Here is a 19,441-nt window from a genome sequence, read left to right on the forward strand (position 1 = left end):
TCCCTCTTCTGTGCCAAATTCAACAGTGGGAAGCTGAATCACCCATTAAAATTCCACTCACTAATTCATAAGGCATTAAAAATTAAAAAATCTGTCTCTTGTCAAGTACCTTTCCTTTATTAATTATCCGATCACAACAGACTCAGTTGACTAATAACCCTTGTTACATGTATTTCTAGCTTATTGATAAGGTCCATCTGGGTACTATAGTGTATATGAAGGAAAGTTTATTTAAAAATTATTAGAGCATTTAAAATGAAGGTAAATAAAACCACCTCGTTCTCAGCAGGAGAACTGTGGGAAATTCATGAGGGGGGGAAATTACTTTCAATAGTAATTTTAAGTAGATTCACTCTTCAGCGTTGAGCTTATGGAAGATAGCATCTTAAATACAAATTTCATTCTCTGATGGCAGAAAAACTTAAACAGCTGGAGTCCAGGGAGGAAAATAGCCTTGAGGAGGGTGAAATTCCAAACCACACTGTAAAAACAAGCACCTGATATTTTTATTTATGTAATTTATCTTGAAAGGGAGGCAAGTAAATATTTAAAAAACAAAGTCAATAATTTTCTTTTTTTTTGTTTAGACAGATGAAAAGGTCAGTCACTGAACTCCTGAGATGATGTGCTCCCAGGAGGCAGGACCACTGCAGTGATTTTTTTTTTTTAGCCTTGTAATGTCTGCCCATTTGCAAAGAGCATGCACATTTACATAATATAAAGCAATGTGTTATCAATACAGTAAAATGCAGGCTATAGTAGCTGAAGCTGGCAAAATTAACTGGACCTAAGGGGGAATTAACTCGTTTAGCCTACACTAAATGTTCCCAGGATCTCTAGAAAGTAGAGATTTTGGAGGGTGATGACAGGAACAGATGTTTCCTGTGATGCCTACCATTTCTGCAGATGTTACATATAAGGTGAGAAAAAATTGAACAGCAAGAAATCAGAAATAATCCCTGTGTTTCTATGATGCACTAATATTTTACAAAACATGTTCAGTCGGAATCTCAAACCATCCCTGTGATAAAGTGCAGGTAATACAGGTGGGAGAACTGAGGTTCAGAAACATCCGGGGACTTCTCGAGTGGAGTGGAAACTAGCGTCACATAACTCCAGGTTCAGCCTTCCTGCCACACTCCACTCCATATCAAACAGATTTGTTCTTTTTAAACTTATTATTCAATGTCTTAGGAAATGCTTGCATTTCAAGGTTTGAGCTACAAGCATATTCACTTTATCTGGAAGGTGGCTATTGCTTCCTCCCAAATCCTGTCATGACGAGGTACTCAGAGGCTTGGGGTGGGGACCTTGCAGATAAGGGTATGAAGTTAAGTGTTTGCCTGAGCTGCAGATGCAACCCCATGATTTGGCAATCATGTCTGTAGTGGAGGCTCTCAGCGGACTTCTTTCCAACACAGCCTGTGCCTTCTCAAATCTTACTTTTACAGCAGGGGCAGTCATAGAATCCTTGTCTAACTCTGAGGGCTGACAAGTCACATGATGTAAAGAGATAAGTAAGTGTATAGAAAGGTTCAAAGAACTAAACTAATACAAAGCAGCATTGCGATCCCTGTTCTGGTCTTTATGACTGGTCAAGTGGACTCTCTCAAGCTGTGGATGGCTCTATTTCAGCCATGCTGGGGTCGCTCTGGCGCTGATGCTCTGCCCTTCCTCTCCCCTCTTCACTTCTCTAGCAACATTGGGAAATTTCTTGAGTTCCATTTTCCAGTGAGGTTTCCTGTTGATTTTGGTATCTGTAAACTCCTGGGGAGATCTCTTCTAGCTTAACCGACGTTGTGACCTTAGAAGCTGACTTGCGTTTGCATTTCATTCATATTTTAAAACGTAATTGAAGTTCATCATTTTCCCCCCAAACTCTTAAGACTTCTGCCCTCTTGTGCTGCCTTGTGATTATCCTGGGTTCCAGAGCGAATCATGACATGAGTAAGGATTTCGAGAGAGACAGAGAGTTCAACTACAGATTCTTGATTTAAGATATATTCAGTTGAAAATGCTCTGATTTCAGAGAGTTCATCTGAATGTTATCAGAGTGGAGCACAGGAGTATGAGACACGGAGCATGGAATTTGACGTTCCCATCCTGATTTCACCACTAAATTGTTTTTTAACCCTGGGCAGGTCACTCCTCTGTGGGCCCCATGGACTAGATGGGGTTGAGGAGAAGCCCGGGCTGCAGCCATCTAGAGCTTTACGTTATTCTGAAGTCTTTGGTAACAGAAGTGCTTCACTGGAAATTCTTGACAGGTGTCTGTTGCTTCCATGTCTATGGGAACCAGGCTATAAACGTACGTATACAAACAAGATGTTCTCCCTTGTTTTTGGAAAAGACTATGAATCAGGTTGTGGAAGTATTGTATTTTGACAAGTCTCAGGTAAAGGTGCCTAATCCTGGTAGTTTGGAAAGGCTCATCAGCTATGTTCTCATTTATTTCAGGCTGTTGGCTGGTTACGGAGGGGCAGGCATCTTAATTGTACGTTAGTGAGGAGTTAATTACAGTAACTCCTTTTATAGCAGCTCGTGACTATTAGCTTTCAAAGAAAAAGCTATTTTAGTTTAAGTAGTTCTCACAGCTTTTCAGATGAGAAAGAATACGCTGTAAGAGAACTTTAGAGCAGAGCCCTCAATGTCTCCATCATTTGAACTTTAGGACCAGAACGTATCTTTTTGAGCAGGTCACTCATACAACTTAGACCTCTTCTAAGAGGGGGTTAAAAACATGTCAGAAAAACAAAAACAAAGAAACATGTCAGGACGTGGGAGTGGACACCTGGGCATTTGGAGTCAGGCTTCCTTGTCTTCTTAGCTCTTTGATCTTGGACAAGTTCTGTGTTTGACTTCAGAGTTGTCACCAGTTGTTGTGAAACTTAAATGAGCTGAAAGATATGAAAGTGCTTAGAAACCACGAACACATGTGTAAGTATTCACTGCTGCCTGTCCTCATCATGCCCAATCATCTCTCATTAGCCTCTAGAGCAAAGACAATTTCCAAATCACCTCAAGAGAGAACTGTCTTAGAGGTAATCCTGTGATAGATGTAAGATGTGCGAGGTGGGGTTAGGGTTTACACGTCGAAATGACAGAGGAAGTTTCCAAAAAGAAATGACTCATGCTGACTCCAGGGGAGGCCTGGAGGAAATAAGGCCTCTTTTCTGGCACAGTTTAGGAGCAGGCAGGCCCAGATTCCCTCCTCCGCTGGTATTCTAGGTGAAGGATCCTTACCCCAAGGTGCTTTAGAAACCTTCCTTCCATTTTCCTATATTTTCCACCTCCTTGTTGGAGGACAGAATTCTTGTCATGTCCACAGCCCAGATGTACAGAGGATTTGGCGATGGGCTGGTAGGGCAGTTCCAGGCTGGACAACTAAACTCTCCCTTATACTCTGGGTCCACATCAGTAGCTTCAAGTCATGCTTACTTATCCCTAGGCAAAGGCAGAAGATCATTTCTCCTCCAAAGAGCAGACATCTTGAAACCAGACTGTTTAAGGAGCCATGAGTCCTCATCTACTATGAGGATGGCAAGGAACCAGCCTGGGTGCCATTGTTATGCCTTTGACACAGTCTGCTGGCCCCTCTTTCAGTCCTCTTCTCCCCACATTCTAGTTCCTGCCATTTTTAGGGACCAGTGGCATCCTCATTGATGTTTTCATTTATTTCTTCTCTTTGCTCTTCTTCTGTTTTTTGTTTCTTCATAATAGTAACGATTATTAGTATAGCAATTTCTTACTATGATGAGTAAGACCAGGGTCCTGTGTGAAAGGAATTCAGGGATCAATGCCAGTACAAAGAAGCAACACCACACATGCTGTGGTGGAAGTCAGAAGGGAAGGCTTCCAAAGTCATCCTGGGCAATCAAGGCAGGATGGTCTTTAGTGCAGGGAAGCCATGGTGGAAGTGGGCCAGGCAGAGTGGCAAAGAGGATGGGGAATGTGTTGGGAAGGATTTCCTAGCAGAGAAAGAGCCTATGCCAGAGCCTGAGATGTAGTGGTAAACGTGGCTGATTTGTCTTCATGTCATCACTTCACCTCTGCAGATTCTGTGGCTTTACTGGGGATAGAAGCAGATTAGGGCTGAAGCTGGAGACTGAGGATAGCCAGGTTGTTCTGAAAGGATGAGGAAGCAGAAGCAAGTGCCTGAAAAAAGATTGTCCTTGAGACGTCGAATGTCTCATTATCAAGACTAGATCCTGAGCTCCAAGACTGTTGCTCTCACCAGCTCGGCCCATGCCACCATGACTGAATCCTGAATGACAGATGAAACAAAGACCTGGGATGCAAACCACATACCAGTGTAGCCAAGGAGCCCTCACAGGATTTCCTCTAAGATTCTGAATATAGAGAAATGACACCATTTCCTGGCTTAATGTTGCAGTTTTGAATACCTTCCTAGTGACCTACTCCATTTGGAATGATTGACTTAACTCTGTGGGAATTGCCTTTGGTGGTGATGGCGGTTGTTTTAGGGAGACCTTGGAAGGCTTTGTGCTTCCTGTCCCCCGGTTTTCCCACTCACGCATACAAAGCCCTACCTTTCAAATGGTGAGATGAAATTTAGGAAACCAAGCTCCAGCAAGCGTTGATTCAGTGACAGCTACTGTGTCCTGTGCTCTGTGTTTCAAGGTCCTTGCCCTCTGCAACTGGCCATCCGGGCTCTCTGGAGCCTCGTAAAATGAGAATATGAAACTTCATGATCACTAAGGATCTTCTGAGATTTCACATTCTGTTTAAATTTGAGGTGTAACTGATACAGTTCATCTTCCCAGGGCAACTTTTGGTAGAGAGTGGGGTGGGAGTATGCATCTCAAGGGGGCCAGGAGGATGTGCCCAGTGGGTGACAATAGAGGTAAATGGGAGAACTACCACGAAGGGCTGGCTGGCTGTGCTAGGACAGACCCCTTCTTTTTGTATGCTCAGTGCTGAGCTCCACCCACATAAGAAGTCCAGTGTCAGGTACAGTTGCTGTGACATCGTTAAACTCCCCTATGTGCCTATATCCTTTGGAGACCACCATTTCCCTGCCTGGCTGTGCTTCCAGAATTCATCTTTGCAACACGTTCATCTCCCGGCGTGTGTCCTACCCACGTGGGCAGATTCTGTGCCAAGCTTTGGCTTTCTCACTTTCCTCTCTGACAGTCCACCTGCTTGGTCCTGCTGGGACTGGGTCAACATGCCGTCTGCCCAGGGCTCCAGGTTGGGAAAGAGAGGAGGCATAGTTTGAATGGAAACCTCCTCATTTACATGTGGCAGAAGCAGTATCATGGTGGAAGCAATGTGTAGTTTTATCGTCTACAAATAGCCAGTTTAAACCTCGATATGAGGCCATGTAAAGGGAAGATGAACTCAGTCAAAATCATAACCTTGAAATGTACTGGGAATAGGTAATTTTAGGAACAGTCACCCTCTGGATTAATGATGAAATTATTATTAGTGTGTCACCAATGAAATTACCTTTTGACACTTTGATGCTATTCCCCCTTCTTAAAATAGAGAATCAAATCCAAGAAGAATATTTATTCTAGGAAGACCTCCTGCTTTCAGAGAACAGTCTTGCCTCTGGTTATACTTCTCAGTATATTTGTCTTTATTTATTTATTTGTCTTTGTTTACCTAGACTCTAGGTGAATACCATCCCCGCTCAGGCTTTCGTTGACGTGCTTGTGTATACATTATTCAGGAGCAATGTGGGTTGTAAAACCAGTTTGCAAATAAATAAATTTCAGAGATCTGTTTAATGAGAAGGCAAAATAATGGTCAAAGGCTTCAGCTGATTAGAAGGGGAGTCGAAAAAATTAGGAATAGGAAAAGAGAGAAACGAAGGGGTGGATGATGATGTATGTGTTAATGATCAAACCCAAAACCAGACAGCACTGAGGGCTCAGGAAGACCGACTTGGTCCCTCTTGGTGATATGAGGAGCTTGGGGACTAAGGGCCGATGACACGTGTGTTGTCCTTTTCTGCTTACAAAGTTCTTTCACTTACGTTACCTCCTTTGATCTTCTCAGCAATCTGCAAGGAACGCAGACCCATTTCACAAATGAGATGGACAAGGCAAGTGACTTGCCCAAGGAGATACAGCTTGTTTTTAACACAATCATGATAGTTCTGCCAGCGAGCTACAGCTAGTCCTCTACACTTTTCATCGAGTCCACCTTCCCCACAAGTGAAGCCATTGTTCTATTATAACATAACTGGAGAAGTATCTCATACACCTTTGGGTCCCCATTCCTGATACGAAACTTCCTCAGCAAACTCTCTTCAGAAATTATATTTGATTTCTTATGCTTTCTTTTTTGTTTTATTTTGTTTTTAGATTTTTTAATCTTTTTTCAATTTAATTTTTATTATATATAGGAGTATAGTTGATTTACAATGTTGTGTTAGTTTCAGGTATACAGCAAAGTGATTCAGTTGTACATATATCCATTCTTTTTCAGATTCTTTTCCCATATAGGCTATTAGAGAACGTTTAGTAGAGTTCTCTGTGCTATACAGTAGTCCCTTGTTGATGATCTGTTCTATATACAGTAGTGTGTGTATTGTTAATCCCAAAATCCTATGCTTCCTTTGAAAAGGCAAACAGTATTCAAAAGATTAATTTCTGAAGGGAAAGGAAAGAAGGTGGGATAGTGGAAAGATAAATGGAAACTGCGATGGGCACAGATTCCCCAGAATATCCTTCAGCACCAAATACAGAGTTGTACCCACATAGCTTGGCACCAGAGGCCCTTCACTTTTCCATCTTTATAATGCCAACTTCAGATATGGCCTAATCAAGGTCCACGCCATCACTGGCTGCTTCCCAAACATACCCTGCACTGTCTCATCAGTTCTCAGTAGGAATCTCTCACTCCCAACAAGAATCAACTTCTCTGTGTCCTTCCCTCTCCCCTTCCTCTTCTTTATTTTGGAACTTTATCCTATACTAATTGTAAGAACAGCTAGAATTAGGTACATGTGTATTAGTTTTCTATTGCTGCTATATTTCCATAAAGCTAATGGCTTAAAGTGATGCAAATTTATTATCAGTGCTGTGGGTCAGAAGTCTGAAGTGGGTCTCACTAGACTAAAATTGAGGTTCGAGTAGGGCTGTGCTCCTAACGGAGGCTTTAGGGGAGAATCTGTTTCCTTGCCTCTTCCAGCTTTTGGAGGCCACGTGTCTTCCATGACTCATGGTCTTCCTCCGTGTTCAAAACCGGCTATGCCCGGGCAAGTTCTTCTCATGCTGCCATGTCTCTGTGCCCTCGCTTCTGCTGTGCTTCTCCACTTGTAAGGACCCCAAGGCTTCTCACTGGAAGCAGGGCTTTCACCTACTTGTTTACCATTGTAACCTCAGGGACTGCCAATAGTGAATGAGGGCTCTGTGTAAATGTCACCTCCCCAAGCCACTTTTCCAAATGTCCCCTCCTGGAGTTCACCTCGTCACTCTGTGCTAAGTTGTCAGCTCCTGGGAAGGCTGTCTCAGAGCCTCTCTTCCCAAGGCGTGCCTCATTGCACGCAGAACAATGCTCACCCCAAACTGTGCTGCGCTGCCTTCTTGCACAAAGCCTGGGGGCCTTCCAGTCTCTAGCATCATTTGAATTACGTTTCCTACTTCCTTGCAGGGTACAGATGCAAACATACACTTTAGAATGCTCTTTCCAGCTCTCCCCTCCTCCAAGTCTGATCGGTGTTCATAAATGAGTGAATATTCATAAGCTTTTCTAAATCTTTCCCAAGCCCCATCGTCCATTCGATCCCTCACCAGAAACGACTCCTGAACTCAGAACTGAGGAATTCCAAACACAGAGGGCCAATACCCCACTGAAATGCCTAGTCGATGCCTCCTTAAAATTCACAGGCTTGTATGTACCGTTTGCCGACCTCCCCGCTTGGGAGTCCTGGACTGAATGCTAATTCTCTTCTTGAAAACTCTGAAGACAGACCCCAGGGAAAAGCAGCTACAACAAATATGCCCTCCCCAAACCCCAAGTTCCTTTCAGCTATTTTAAAAATCGATTTCTGATATCTTACAGAAGAATTAATCTATGGACTTTGGAGTCAGAAAGACTTGGGTTCAAATTACAGGGCAGCCATTCCCTGAGTGTATTTATCAAGAGCACGGTACTTCATTTTTCTGAGCAGGGCGCAGCTCTGTGGGCCGTTCACTGCACAGCCTCAGTGGATGCCCTTCACCCAGCCCACCGTGGAAACAGCACCCCTAGAGCTGTGCACTGTAGCAGCCCATCTGAGCATCGCTCTACTACGAAATGTGGAGTTGCTCAGCTGCCACAGGTGCTGGTTATGGAGGCTGATTGACAATATCGTATCTAAAGTACTTGGCGTATATTAAGGCCACAGTAAACATCAGTTCATTGTTACGGTTTGAAGCTGGTTCTTGGGATGTTCCCTTCTGTACTGGGCTGAGAATGTTTTACACCACCACTCACAGTTGGGTACTCTAAGCCTTTTTAGTGCACACAAACATATAATTTGGTTCCTGATGGATTGGGGCTGATTATTGTTTACAATGGAGTGTTGGGCTTTCATCTGGGTCGATTCATTAGGCCCAAAGAATGAAACAGGTGCTGCTCTGTGGAGTGATAACACCACACACAGCCTCTCTGCCCTGTCACTCCAGCTTGGGCATAAGGGAAAGAATGTGCTAGGGCAAATACTGCCGCCTGGGTGATCTTGCCACATCTTGACTCTGAGTACATTGCCTACTCATTGAGTTAATTTACCATAGGAAAGAAAGAGTCTCACTCCATTTTTGATGTGTGCCCACTGCTGGCTTTCAGGCTCTGCACCTTCCCCTTCCCTCTTGCCCCTCTCTGGACATGCTGATAAGAAAGCCTGGTGCACCCTCCGCCTGCAATCCCTGGGCCATGTGCACAAGGGCCTTCACCCCAACCCCTAGCCACCTGCCCCTTTCTTCACTCGAGCTATTCCCCAGCAGCTTGGGTGTCTTTCCTGTTCACCCTAGTAAGTTCTGTTATGTGAGTAGTAGTCAGTATTTTCTTGTCCTTGTGGTCCATGTGTAGCAGTATCAGTCTCAATATCAGAACTAATTTTGAGTGGGAAGTTGTTTACATCCTCTACTGGGCAACCACACAGCATTAATTTTGCCTTTTATTGTTCTAATTTGGAGGTAGCTAGGATAGAAGAACAGAACATAAAACATGAGGTTGAAAAGATTTGAGTTTGAGTCTTCCTTTACCCAGTTGTCAGCTATGCGGTATTAGTGAGCTGTCACTTTTTTGAAATGGGCAGTGTGACGAGTCAGCAGATGGTCTTTAAGGTTCACATACAGTAGTTGCCGTGTACACATACAGTCATTGCTGCGTTTTGCTGATTCAATGGGGTGATGACTTCAGGATGACTAGAATATGGACTATTAACTGTAAAGTGCTTCACACAATGCCTGGCATGTAGTAGGTATCCAACAAAAGTGAGTTTCCTTTCTTTCTTTTCACCCTCTCTATCCATGGTGCTCCCTTAGCACCACTAACGAATTCAGTGATAGACCTTTACTGCTTGCTTAGCTACTCTCAGTGTCCTGTCCAAACATTGCACTGGCTTACCTATCTGAAAGTAAACTCATGCCAGGAGAAGGTACCTGATTTCTTGATGCTAAGGGCTCAGGAAAGGGGGAGGGAATCATCGTTTCCTGGAGTTGCCATCACCTGATCTGGACAATAAGGCCTTGGGACTATCATTGACTATTTCCTCAAAGGTCAGGTGAAAAGACGAAACCAGATTTTTGGATACAAGTGAAAAAAGTGCCCATCTCACGGAAGAATAGAAGTGCATTGGCAAACCTGCTAAAACACAAATCATGACTCAGACTTTTAAGGAAGGGCATTTTGTTATTTTATTTTATTTTTATTTTTAAACATCTTTATTGGAGTATAATTGCTGTACAATGGTGTGTTAGTTTCTCCTTTATAATAAAGTGAATCAGCTATAAATATATCCCGATATCTCCACCCTCTTGCGTCTCCCTCCCACCCTCCCTATCCCACCCCTCTAGGTGGTCACAAAGCACAGAGCTGATCTCCCTGTGATATGCGGCTGCTTCCCACTAGCTATCTGTTTTACATTTGGTGGTATATATAAGTCCATGCAACTCTCTCACTTCGTCCCAGCTTGCCCTTCCCCCTCCCCATGTCCTCAAGTCCATTCTCTACGTCTGTGTCTTTATGTCTTTATTCTTATCTTGCCTCTAGGTTCTTCATAACCTTTTTTTTAAAATTTCATATATATGTATGTTAGCATACGGTACTTATTTTTCTCTTTCTGACTTACTTCACTCTGTATGACAGACTCTAGGTCCATCCACCTCACTACAAATAACTCAATATCGTTTCTTTTTATGGCTGAGTAATATTCCATTGTATATATGTGCCACATCTTCTTTATCCAGTCATCTGTCAATGGACAGTTAGGTTGCTTCCATGTCCTGGCTATCGTAAATAGAGCTGCAATGAACACTGGGGGACATGTGTCTTTTTGAATTATGGTTTTCTCAGGATATATGCCCAGTAGTGGGATTGCTGGTTCATATGGTAGTTCTATTTTTAGTTTTTTAAGGAACCTCCATACTGTTCTCCATAGTGGCTGTATCAATTTACATTCCCACCAACAGTGCAAGAGGGTCCACTTTTCTTCACATCCTCTCCAGCATTTATTGTTTGTAGATTTTTTGATGATGGCAATTCTGACTGGTATGAGATGACACCTCATTGTAGTTTTGATTTGCATTTCTCGAATGATTAGTGATCGAATGATTAGCATCTTTTCATGTGTTTGTTGGCAATCTGTATATCTTCTTTGGAGAAATGTCTATTTAGATCTTCTGCCCATTTTTGGACTGGGTTGTTTTTTTGATATTGAGCTGCATGAGCTGGTTGTAAATTTTGGAGATTAATCCTTTGTCAGTTGCTTCATTTGCAAATATGTTCTATTCTGAGGGTTGTCTTTTCATCTTGTTTATGGTTTCCTTTGCTGTGCAGAAGCTTTGAAGTTTCATTAGGTCCCATTTATTTATTTCTGTTTTTATTTCCATTTCTCTAGGAGGTGGGTCAAAAAAGATCTTGCTGTGATTTATGTCAGAGTGTTCTGCCTCTGTTTTCCTCTAAGAGTTTTACAGTGTCTGGCCTTAAGTTTAGGTCTTTATCCATTTTGAGTTTATTTTTGTGTATGGTGTTAGGGAGTGTTCTAATTTTATTCGTTTACATGTAGCTGTCCACTTTTCCCAGAACCACTTATGGAAGAGGCTGTCTTTTCTCCATTGTATATTCTTGCCACCTTTATCAAAAATAAGGTGACCACATATGTGTGCATGGGTTTATCTCTGGGTTTTCCATCCTGTTCCATTGATCTATATTTCTGTTTTTGTGCCAGTACCAGACTGTCTTGATTATTGTAGCTTTGTAGTATAGGCTGAAGTTCAGGAGACTGATTCCTCCAGCTCCATTTTTCTTTCTCAAGATTGCTTTGGCTATTTGGGGTCTTTTGTGTTTCCATACAAATTGTGAAATTTTTTGTTGTAGTTCTGTGAAAAATGCCAGTGGTAGTTTGATAGGAACTGTATTGAATCTATGGATTGCTTTGGGTAATATAATCATCTTCACAATGTTGATTCTTCCAATCCAAGAACATGGTACATCTCTCCATCTGTTTTTATCATCTTTAATTTCTTTCATCAGTGTCTTATGGTTTTCTGCATAGAGGTCTTTTGTCTCCTTAGGTAGGTTTATTCCTAGGTATTTTATTCTTTTTGTTGCAATGGTAAATGGGACTGTTCCTTGATTTCTCTTTCAGATTTTTCATCATTAGTGTATAGGAATGCAAGAGATTTCTGTGCATTAATTTTGTATCCTGCTACTTTACCAAATTCATTGATTACATCTACTAGTTTTCTGGTAGCATTGTTAGGATTCTCTATGTATAGTGTCATGTCATCTGCAAACAGTGACAGCTTTACTTCTTCTTTTCTGATTTGGATTCCTTTATTTCTTTTTCTTCTCTGTGGCTAAAACTTCCAAAACTACTTTGAATAATAGTGGTGAGAGTGGGCAACCTTGTCTTGTTCCTGATCTTAGTGGAAATGGTTTCAGTTTTTCACCATTGAGGACGATGTTGGCTGTGGGTTTGTCATATATGGCCTTTATTATGTTGAGGTAAGTTCTCTCTGTGCCTACTTTCTGGAGGGTTTTTATCACAAATGGGTGTTGAATTTTGTTGAAAGCTTTTTCTGCCTTATTGAGATGATCATACGGTTTTTGTCCTTCAGTTTGTTAATATGGTGTATCATATTGATTGATTTGCATATATTGAAGAATCTTTGCATTTCTGGGATAATCCCCACTTGATCATGGTGTATGATCTTTTTAATGTACTGTTGGATTCTGTTTGCTAGTATTTTGTTGAGGATTTTTACATCTACATTCATCAGTGATATTGGCCTGTAGTTTTCTTTCTTTGTGACATCTTTGTCTGGTTTTGGTATCAGGGTGATGGTGGCCTCGAAGAATGAGTTTGGGAGTGTTCCTCCCTCTGCTATATTTTGGAAGAGTTTGAGAAGGATAGGTGTTAGCTCTTCTCAAAATGTTTGATACAATTCACCTGTGAAGCCATCTGGTCCTGGGCTTTTGTTTGTTGGAAGATTTTTAATCACAGTCTCAATTTCAGTGCTTGTGATTGGTCTGTTCATATTTTCTATTTCTTCCTGGTTCAGTCTTGGCAGGTTGTGCTTTTCTAAGAGTGTGTCCATTTCTTCCAGCTTGTCCATTGTATTGGCATAGAGTTGCTTGTAGTAATCTCTCATGATCCTTGGTATTTCTGCAGTGTCAGTTGTTACTTCCCCCTTTTCATTTCTAATTCTATTGATTTGAGCCTTCTCCCTTTTTTTCTTGATGAGTCTGGCTAATGGTTTATCAATTTTGTTTATCTTCTCGAAGAACCAGCTTTTAGTTTTATTGATCTTTGCTATTGTTTTCTTCATTTCTTTTTCATTTATTTCTGATCTGATCTTTATGATTTGTTTCCTTCTGCTAACTGTGGGGTTTTTTCCTTCTTTCTCTAATTGCTTTAGGTGTAAGGTTAGGTTGTTTATTTGAGATGTTTCTTGTTTCTTGAGGTAGGACTGTTGCTATAAACTTCCCTCTTAGAACTGCTTTTGCTGCAACCCATAGGTTTTGGGTCATTGTGTTTTCATTGTCATTTGTTTCTATGTATTTTTTTATTACCTCTTTGATTTCTTCAATGATCCTTGGTTATTAAGTAGTGTATTGTTTAGCCTCCATGTGTTTATATTTTTTACAAATTTTTTCCTGTAATTGATATCTAATCTCATAGTGTTGTAGTCAGAAAAGATATTTGATATGATTTCAATTTTCTTAAATCCAGCAAGGCTTGATTTGTGACCCAAGATATGATCTATCCTTGAGAATGTTCCATGAGCACTTAAGAAGAAAGTGTATCCTATTGTCTTTGGATGGAATGTCCTATAAATATCAATTAAGTCCATTTTGTTTAATGTATCATTTAAAGCTTGTGTTTCCTTTTTATTTTCATTTTGGATGATCTATCCATTGGTGAAAGTGGGTGTTAAAGTCCCCTACTATGATTGTGTTGCTGTCAATTTCCCCTTTCATGGCTGTTAGTATTTGCCTTATGTATTGAGGTGCTCCTATGTTGGGTGCATAAATATTTATAGTTGTTATATCTTCTCCTTGGATTGATCTCTTGATCATTATGTAGTGTCCTTCTTTGTCTCTTGTAATAGTCTTTATTTTAAAGTCTATTTTATCTGATATGAGAATAAAGCTTGCTCCTCCAGCTTTCTTTTGGTTTCCATTTGCATGGAATATCTTTTTCTATCCCCTCACTTTCAGTCTGTATGTGTCCCACATCTGAAGTGGGTCTCTTGTAGATAGCATATATATGGGTCTTGGTTTTGAATCCATTCAGCCTGTTTATGTCTTTTGGTTGGAGCATTTAATCCATTTACATTTAAGGTAGTTATTGATCTGTATGTTCCTATTACCATTTTCTTAATTGTTTTTGGTTTGTTTTTGTAGGTCTTTTCCATCTCTTGTGTTTCCTGCCTAGATAAATTCCTTTAGCATTTGCTGTAAAGCTGGTTTTGTGGTGCTGAATTCTCTTAGCTTTTGCTTGTCTGTAAATGTTTTAATTTCTCCATCGAATCTGAATGAGATCCTTGCTGGGTAGTGTAATCTTGGTTGTAGGTTTTTCCCTTTCATCACTTTAAATATGTCCTGCCAGTCCCTTCTGGCTTGCAGAGTTTCTGCTGAAAGATCAGCTGTTAACGTTATGGGGATTCCCTTGTATGTTATTTGTTGTTTTTCCCTTGTTTCTTTTAATATTTTTTCTTTGTATTTAATTTTTGATAGTTTGGTTCATATGTGTCTTGGCATGCTTCTCCTTGGATTTATCCTGTATGGGACCCTCTGTGCTTCCTGGACTTGATTAACTATTTCCTTTCCCATATAGAGAGAAATTTTCAACTATCATCTCTTCATATATTTTCTCAGTCCCTTCCTTTTTCTCTTTTTCTTCTGGGACCCACTAATTTGAATGTTGGTGCACTTAATGTTTTCCTAGAGGTCTCTGAGATTGTCCTAAATTCTTTTCATTCTTTTCTCTGTATTGTGCTCTGTGGTAGTTATTTCCACTATTTTATCTTCCAGGTCACTTATCCATTCTTCTACCTCAGTTATTCTGCTATTGATTCCTTCTAGAGAATTTTTAATTTCATTTATTGTGGTGTTCATCACTGTTTGTTTGCTCTTTAGTTCTTCTAGTTCCTCGTTAAACGTTTCTTGTATTTTCTCCAATCTATTTCCAAGATTTTGGATCATCTTTACTATCATTACTCTGAATTCTTTTTCAGGTAGACTACCTATTTCCTCTTCATTTGTTTGGTCTGGTTGGTTTTTACCTTTCTCCTTCATCTGCTGTGTGTTTCTCTTATTTTCAGTTTCCTTAACTTACTGTGTTTGGGGTCTCCTTTTCACAGGCTCCAGGTTCATGTTTCCTGTTGTTTTTGGTGTCTGCCCCCAGTGGCTAAGGTTGGTTCAGTGGATTGTGTAGGCTTCCTGGTGGAGAGGACTAGTGCCTGTGTTCTGGTGGATGAGGCTGGATCTTGTCTTTCTGGTGGGCAGGTCCACGTCCGGTGGTGTGTTTTGGGGTGTCTGTGAGCTTATTATGATTTTAGGCAGCCTCTCTGCTAATGGGTGGGGTTGTGTTCCTGTCTTGCTAGTTGTTTGGCATAGGGCGTCCAGCACCGTAGCTTGCTGGTCGTTGAATCGAGCTGGGTCTTAGTGTTGAGATGGAGATCTCTGGGAGAACCTTCACCATTTGATATTACGTGGAGCTGGGAGGTCTCCAGTGGACCAAGGTCCTGAACTCGGCTCTCCCACTTCAGAGGCACAGGCCTGACAGCTGGCTGGAGCACCAAGAACCTGTCAGCCTCACAGCTCAGAAGAAAAGGGAGAAAAAAAGAAAGAGAGAAATAAAAAAGAAAATAAAGTTATTAAAATAAAAGAATTATTAAAAAAAGTAGTAAAAAAAGAAAAAAGCAAAGAAAGAAGAGGGCAACCAAACACAAAAAACAAATCCGGAAATGCAATGATAACAAGTGCTATAGACTCTACAAAGAAAAAACAAACAAAAACAGCAAAAACAAAGAAAAAAGAAAGCAAATGAACAGACAGAACCCGAGGACAAATGGTGGAAGCAAAGCTATACAGACAAAATCACACACAGAAGCATACACATACACACTCACAAAAAGAGGAAAAGGAAAAAAATATATAGTTGCTCCCAAAGTCCACCACCTCAATTTTGGGATGATTTGTTGTCTATTCTGGTGTTCCACAGATGCAGGGTACATCAAGTTGATTGTGGAGATTGAATCCGCTGCTCCTGAGTCTGCTGGAAGAGATTTCCCTTTCTCTTCTTTGTTCGTACAGTTCCTGGGGTTCAGCTTTGGATTTCGCCCCACCTCTGCGTGTAGGTCACCTGAGGGCATCTGTTCTTCACTCAGACAGGATGGGGTTAAAGGAGCAGCTGATTAGGGGGCTCTGGCTCACTCAGGCCGGGGGGAGGGAGGGGTACAGTTGCGGGGCGAGCCTGCGGCGGCAGAGGCCAGCATGATGTTGCACCAGCTTCAGGTGTGCCGTGTGTTCTCCCGGGGGAGTTGTCCCTGGATCACACGACCCTGGCAGTGGTGGGCTGCACAGGCTCCCAGGAGGGGTGGTGTGGACAGTGACCTGTGCATGCACACAGGCTTCTTTGTGGCTGCAGCAGTGGCCTTAGCGTTTCATGCCCATCTCTGGTGTCCACGCTGATAGCCCCGGCTCGCGCCCGTCTCTGGAGCTCGTTTAGGCAGTGCTCTGAATCCCCTCTCCTTGCGCAGCCCGAAACAATGGTCTCTTGCCTCTTCAGCAGGTCCACACTCTTTCCTGGACTCCCTCCTGGCTAGCTGTGGTGCACTAGCCCCCTTCAGGCTGTGTTCATGCAGCCAACCCCTGTCTTATCCTTGGGATTTGACCTCCTAAGCCCGAGCCTCAGCTCCCAGCCCCCGCCCGTCCCGGCAGGTGAGCAGACAAGCCTTCTCGGGCTGGTGAGTGCTGGCCGGTACCGATCCTCTGTGCAGGAATCTCTCCGCTTTGCCCTCTGTTGCTGTGCTCTCCTCTGTGGCTCTGAAGCTTCCTCCGCTGCCACCCCCCTTCTCTGCCAGTGAAGGGGCTTCCTAGTGTGTGGAAACTTTTCCTCCTTCACAGCCACCTCCAGTGGTGCAGGTCCCGTCCCTATTCTTTTGTCTCTGTTTTTTCTTTTTCCCTACCCAGGTACTTGCCTTTTGGCAAGTCTGAGGTCTTCTGCCAGTGTTCAGTAGGTGTTCTGTAGGAGTTGTTCCATGTGTAGGTGTATTTCTGATGTATTTGTGGGGAAGAAGGTGATCTCCTTGTCTTACTCTTCCACCATCTTGAAGGTCCTTGGAAGGGCATTTTAGAAGGAAGGAATGAGCAGCACAGAGAGGAGAAATCACACTTTGGGGTAGATGTAGGTGGGGAGCTCAGCGTCTTAAATGAAAAGGCAATGGTTGAGAAAGGAATCTTCTAGTATTTGTAGGGGATTATGATTATAAAACACTTTATAATGCAGGGTCTTGTCATTTGGATGATAGCATTAAAAGTAATGATAGTTAACATAATCTTCTTTTGCTATGTGGCAACAAAGCTATACATGATTATCTTTTCTTCCTCTTTTTAGATCAGTTTTATTTTCCCCCTATGCCCAGTTCTTTGTTGTTTACAAAGAGAAATTTGAGAACCCTTTTGTTGCCCCATATTTAGGATTACCTTCCTTCAATACATAGAGAACTCTTCTTTCAAAGGAAGGGTTCTGTTTTCTGGCTACCCCTCCTTTTATTATTCCTTGTGGAATAATAAAATTCTGTTAATAGATTGTCAGAGCCAGAGATTATCCTGAAGAATCCAACACCCCCCCTTCCTAGAGGTGAGGAGACCAAAGCCTAATTGCCCAAGATCATACAACCAGTTAGTGGTTGCACACCCTGCCTTTTTTCCTGTATTGTACACATACTACAAGGGACCATTTCTCAGTATCATGAAGAATGTTATTAATCCATCTGTATACTTAATGTGAACTTGACTTTTTTCCTAATAAACATTTATCTGGGTCACTGATAAAACATTTTGACATTGATCCTGCTGTACTTTGTGGCCTTTCATCAAATCTTAAATGAAAGGACAACTTAAGTTCTATGCCTGAACATCTCACGCAATGCAGGAACTCCCTTTATAACATTTCTGATGAGTAAACATCTAGTTTTCTTTAACAGTTCCAGTGACAAGGAGCCCGAGCTGACTCTAAGTCATTCTGCCTTTCATTAGTCACATTTAACACAGTACCCTCGGCTCAAGTCAGCCTAGCCCTTCTTCATTTTTTTTTATCTTATTTGAAAACTTAAATCCTTTATTCTTAGGCCAGAAACACTTTTCTCAAAAAAAAAATTTTTTTTCTAGGTTTCTCCTAATTTTTGACCCTGTTCTATTGTGTTTGTTTGTACCATCAACATTCAAATGTTCTAAAAATTGGAGCTTATTGAAGGGCTTGGCAAACAACTTGTACAAATGAACACTCACCTATTTTGCCTTCATTTTGATGATTAGCGATTGTGTATTCTCTTTTTTTCAGTGTCTCGACAACGTCATGGAAGAGGCAGTGTGGAGATGTTGCTATGGAAGATGTTGAGTGAGGGCTGAAGGAGGCTACTTCATTCACAGACGTCCACTCACCTGGTAAGAGATTTCAGACTTGCACGTTGATCAGTATCACTCAAGGTCAGTTTTGTTTTCTACAATACTATGTGTGCTGTCTTCATGAAGGCGATGTCTTGCACTTGTGACTACATTTGGGGATGGACATTTTGGGGGAATGTGGGATGGTTCCTTGCATCCCTAAAATCAACCCAAGTCTATAATCTCCTCCCCCATGACTTGTTGGTAAGAGCCGCCTTGAAGTGCATGATTTTTTTTTTTTAAGAAGATGTTGGGGATAGGAGTTTATTAATTAATTAATTTATTTATTTTTGCTGTGTTGCGTCTTTGTTTCTGTGCGAGGGCTTTCTCTAGTTGTGGCAAGCGGGGGCCACTCTTCATCGCGGTGTGTGGGCCTCTCACTATGGTGGCCTCTCTTGTTGCGGAGCACAGGCTCCAGACGCGCAGCCTCAGTAGTTGTGGCTCACGGGCCTAGTCGCTCCGCGTCATGTCGGATCCTGCCAGACCAGGGCTCGAACCCGTGTTCCCTGCATTAGCAGGTAGATTCTCAACCACTGTGCCACCAGGGAAGCCCTGATTTTTTAATTTTATACATTGTATCTATTGTGAGTAGCTAACTCCCTTCTTCTCTCCTGACTTCATATCTAGCCTAGATCTCTTAGAATGGAAACATAGTTTTTTTCCAGTTTGTACATAGCTTCCCAAATTCATGACAGCCATTCATGTTTGATTTCCACACTGGAATCTTGCCTATGAAATGTGTCCAACTGTTCGTAGGTAGTTTCTCAGTTTTAGGCTAATTCCAATCATATTGAAACAAAATAGACTTATGAGACATAAGCTCAGTTTTTCAATTCTGAGAACTGGCATGTTTTCCCTCAGTTATATTATGAGAAACGAGTTGGGAAGGGATGGATGAGAGTCACCAGCTCTTGGCAGCTGGCACAGTGGAGGGCAGTGAATGGGGAGGAAGCGCAGGTACATCTCTCTACTCTCTGGCCCTCAGCATCATCGTCAGTAAGATGGGCATCCTGACACTGACCTAGTCTTTCTGCACATCCGTCAGGTAGCACATGTGAAATGCCCCTCGTGGTGCTGGAAATATGGG

General features: G+C 42.0%; 1 protein-coding gene across 5 annotated transcripts in view; it reads left to right on the forward strand.

Moving 5' to 3' along the window:
• Positions 1 to 19,441, forward strand: part of LOC307196391 (uncharacterized protein) — a gene marked incomplete at its 5' end in the record, with an annotated part of 136,093 nt that overhangs the window by 60,641 nt on the left and 56,011 nt on the right. For all 5 annotated transcript variants that reach the window (XM_079941283.1, XM_079941282.1, XM_079941285.1 and 2 more), the window contains one exon: positions 18,251 to 18,354. The remainder of the gene's footprint in view (positions 1 to 18,250; positions 18,355 to 19,441) is intronic.

Source organism: Stenella coeruleoalba (assembly GCF_951394435.1).
Source record: "Stenella coeruleoalba genome assembly, chromosome: 13".
Classification (NCBI taxonomy): domain Eukaryota; kingdom Metazoa; phylum Chordata; class Mammalia; order Artiodactyla; family Delphinidae; genus Stenella; species Stenella coeruleoalba.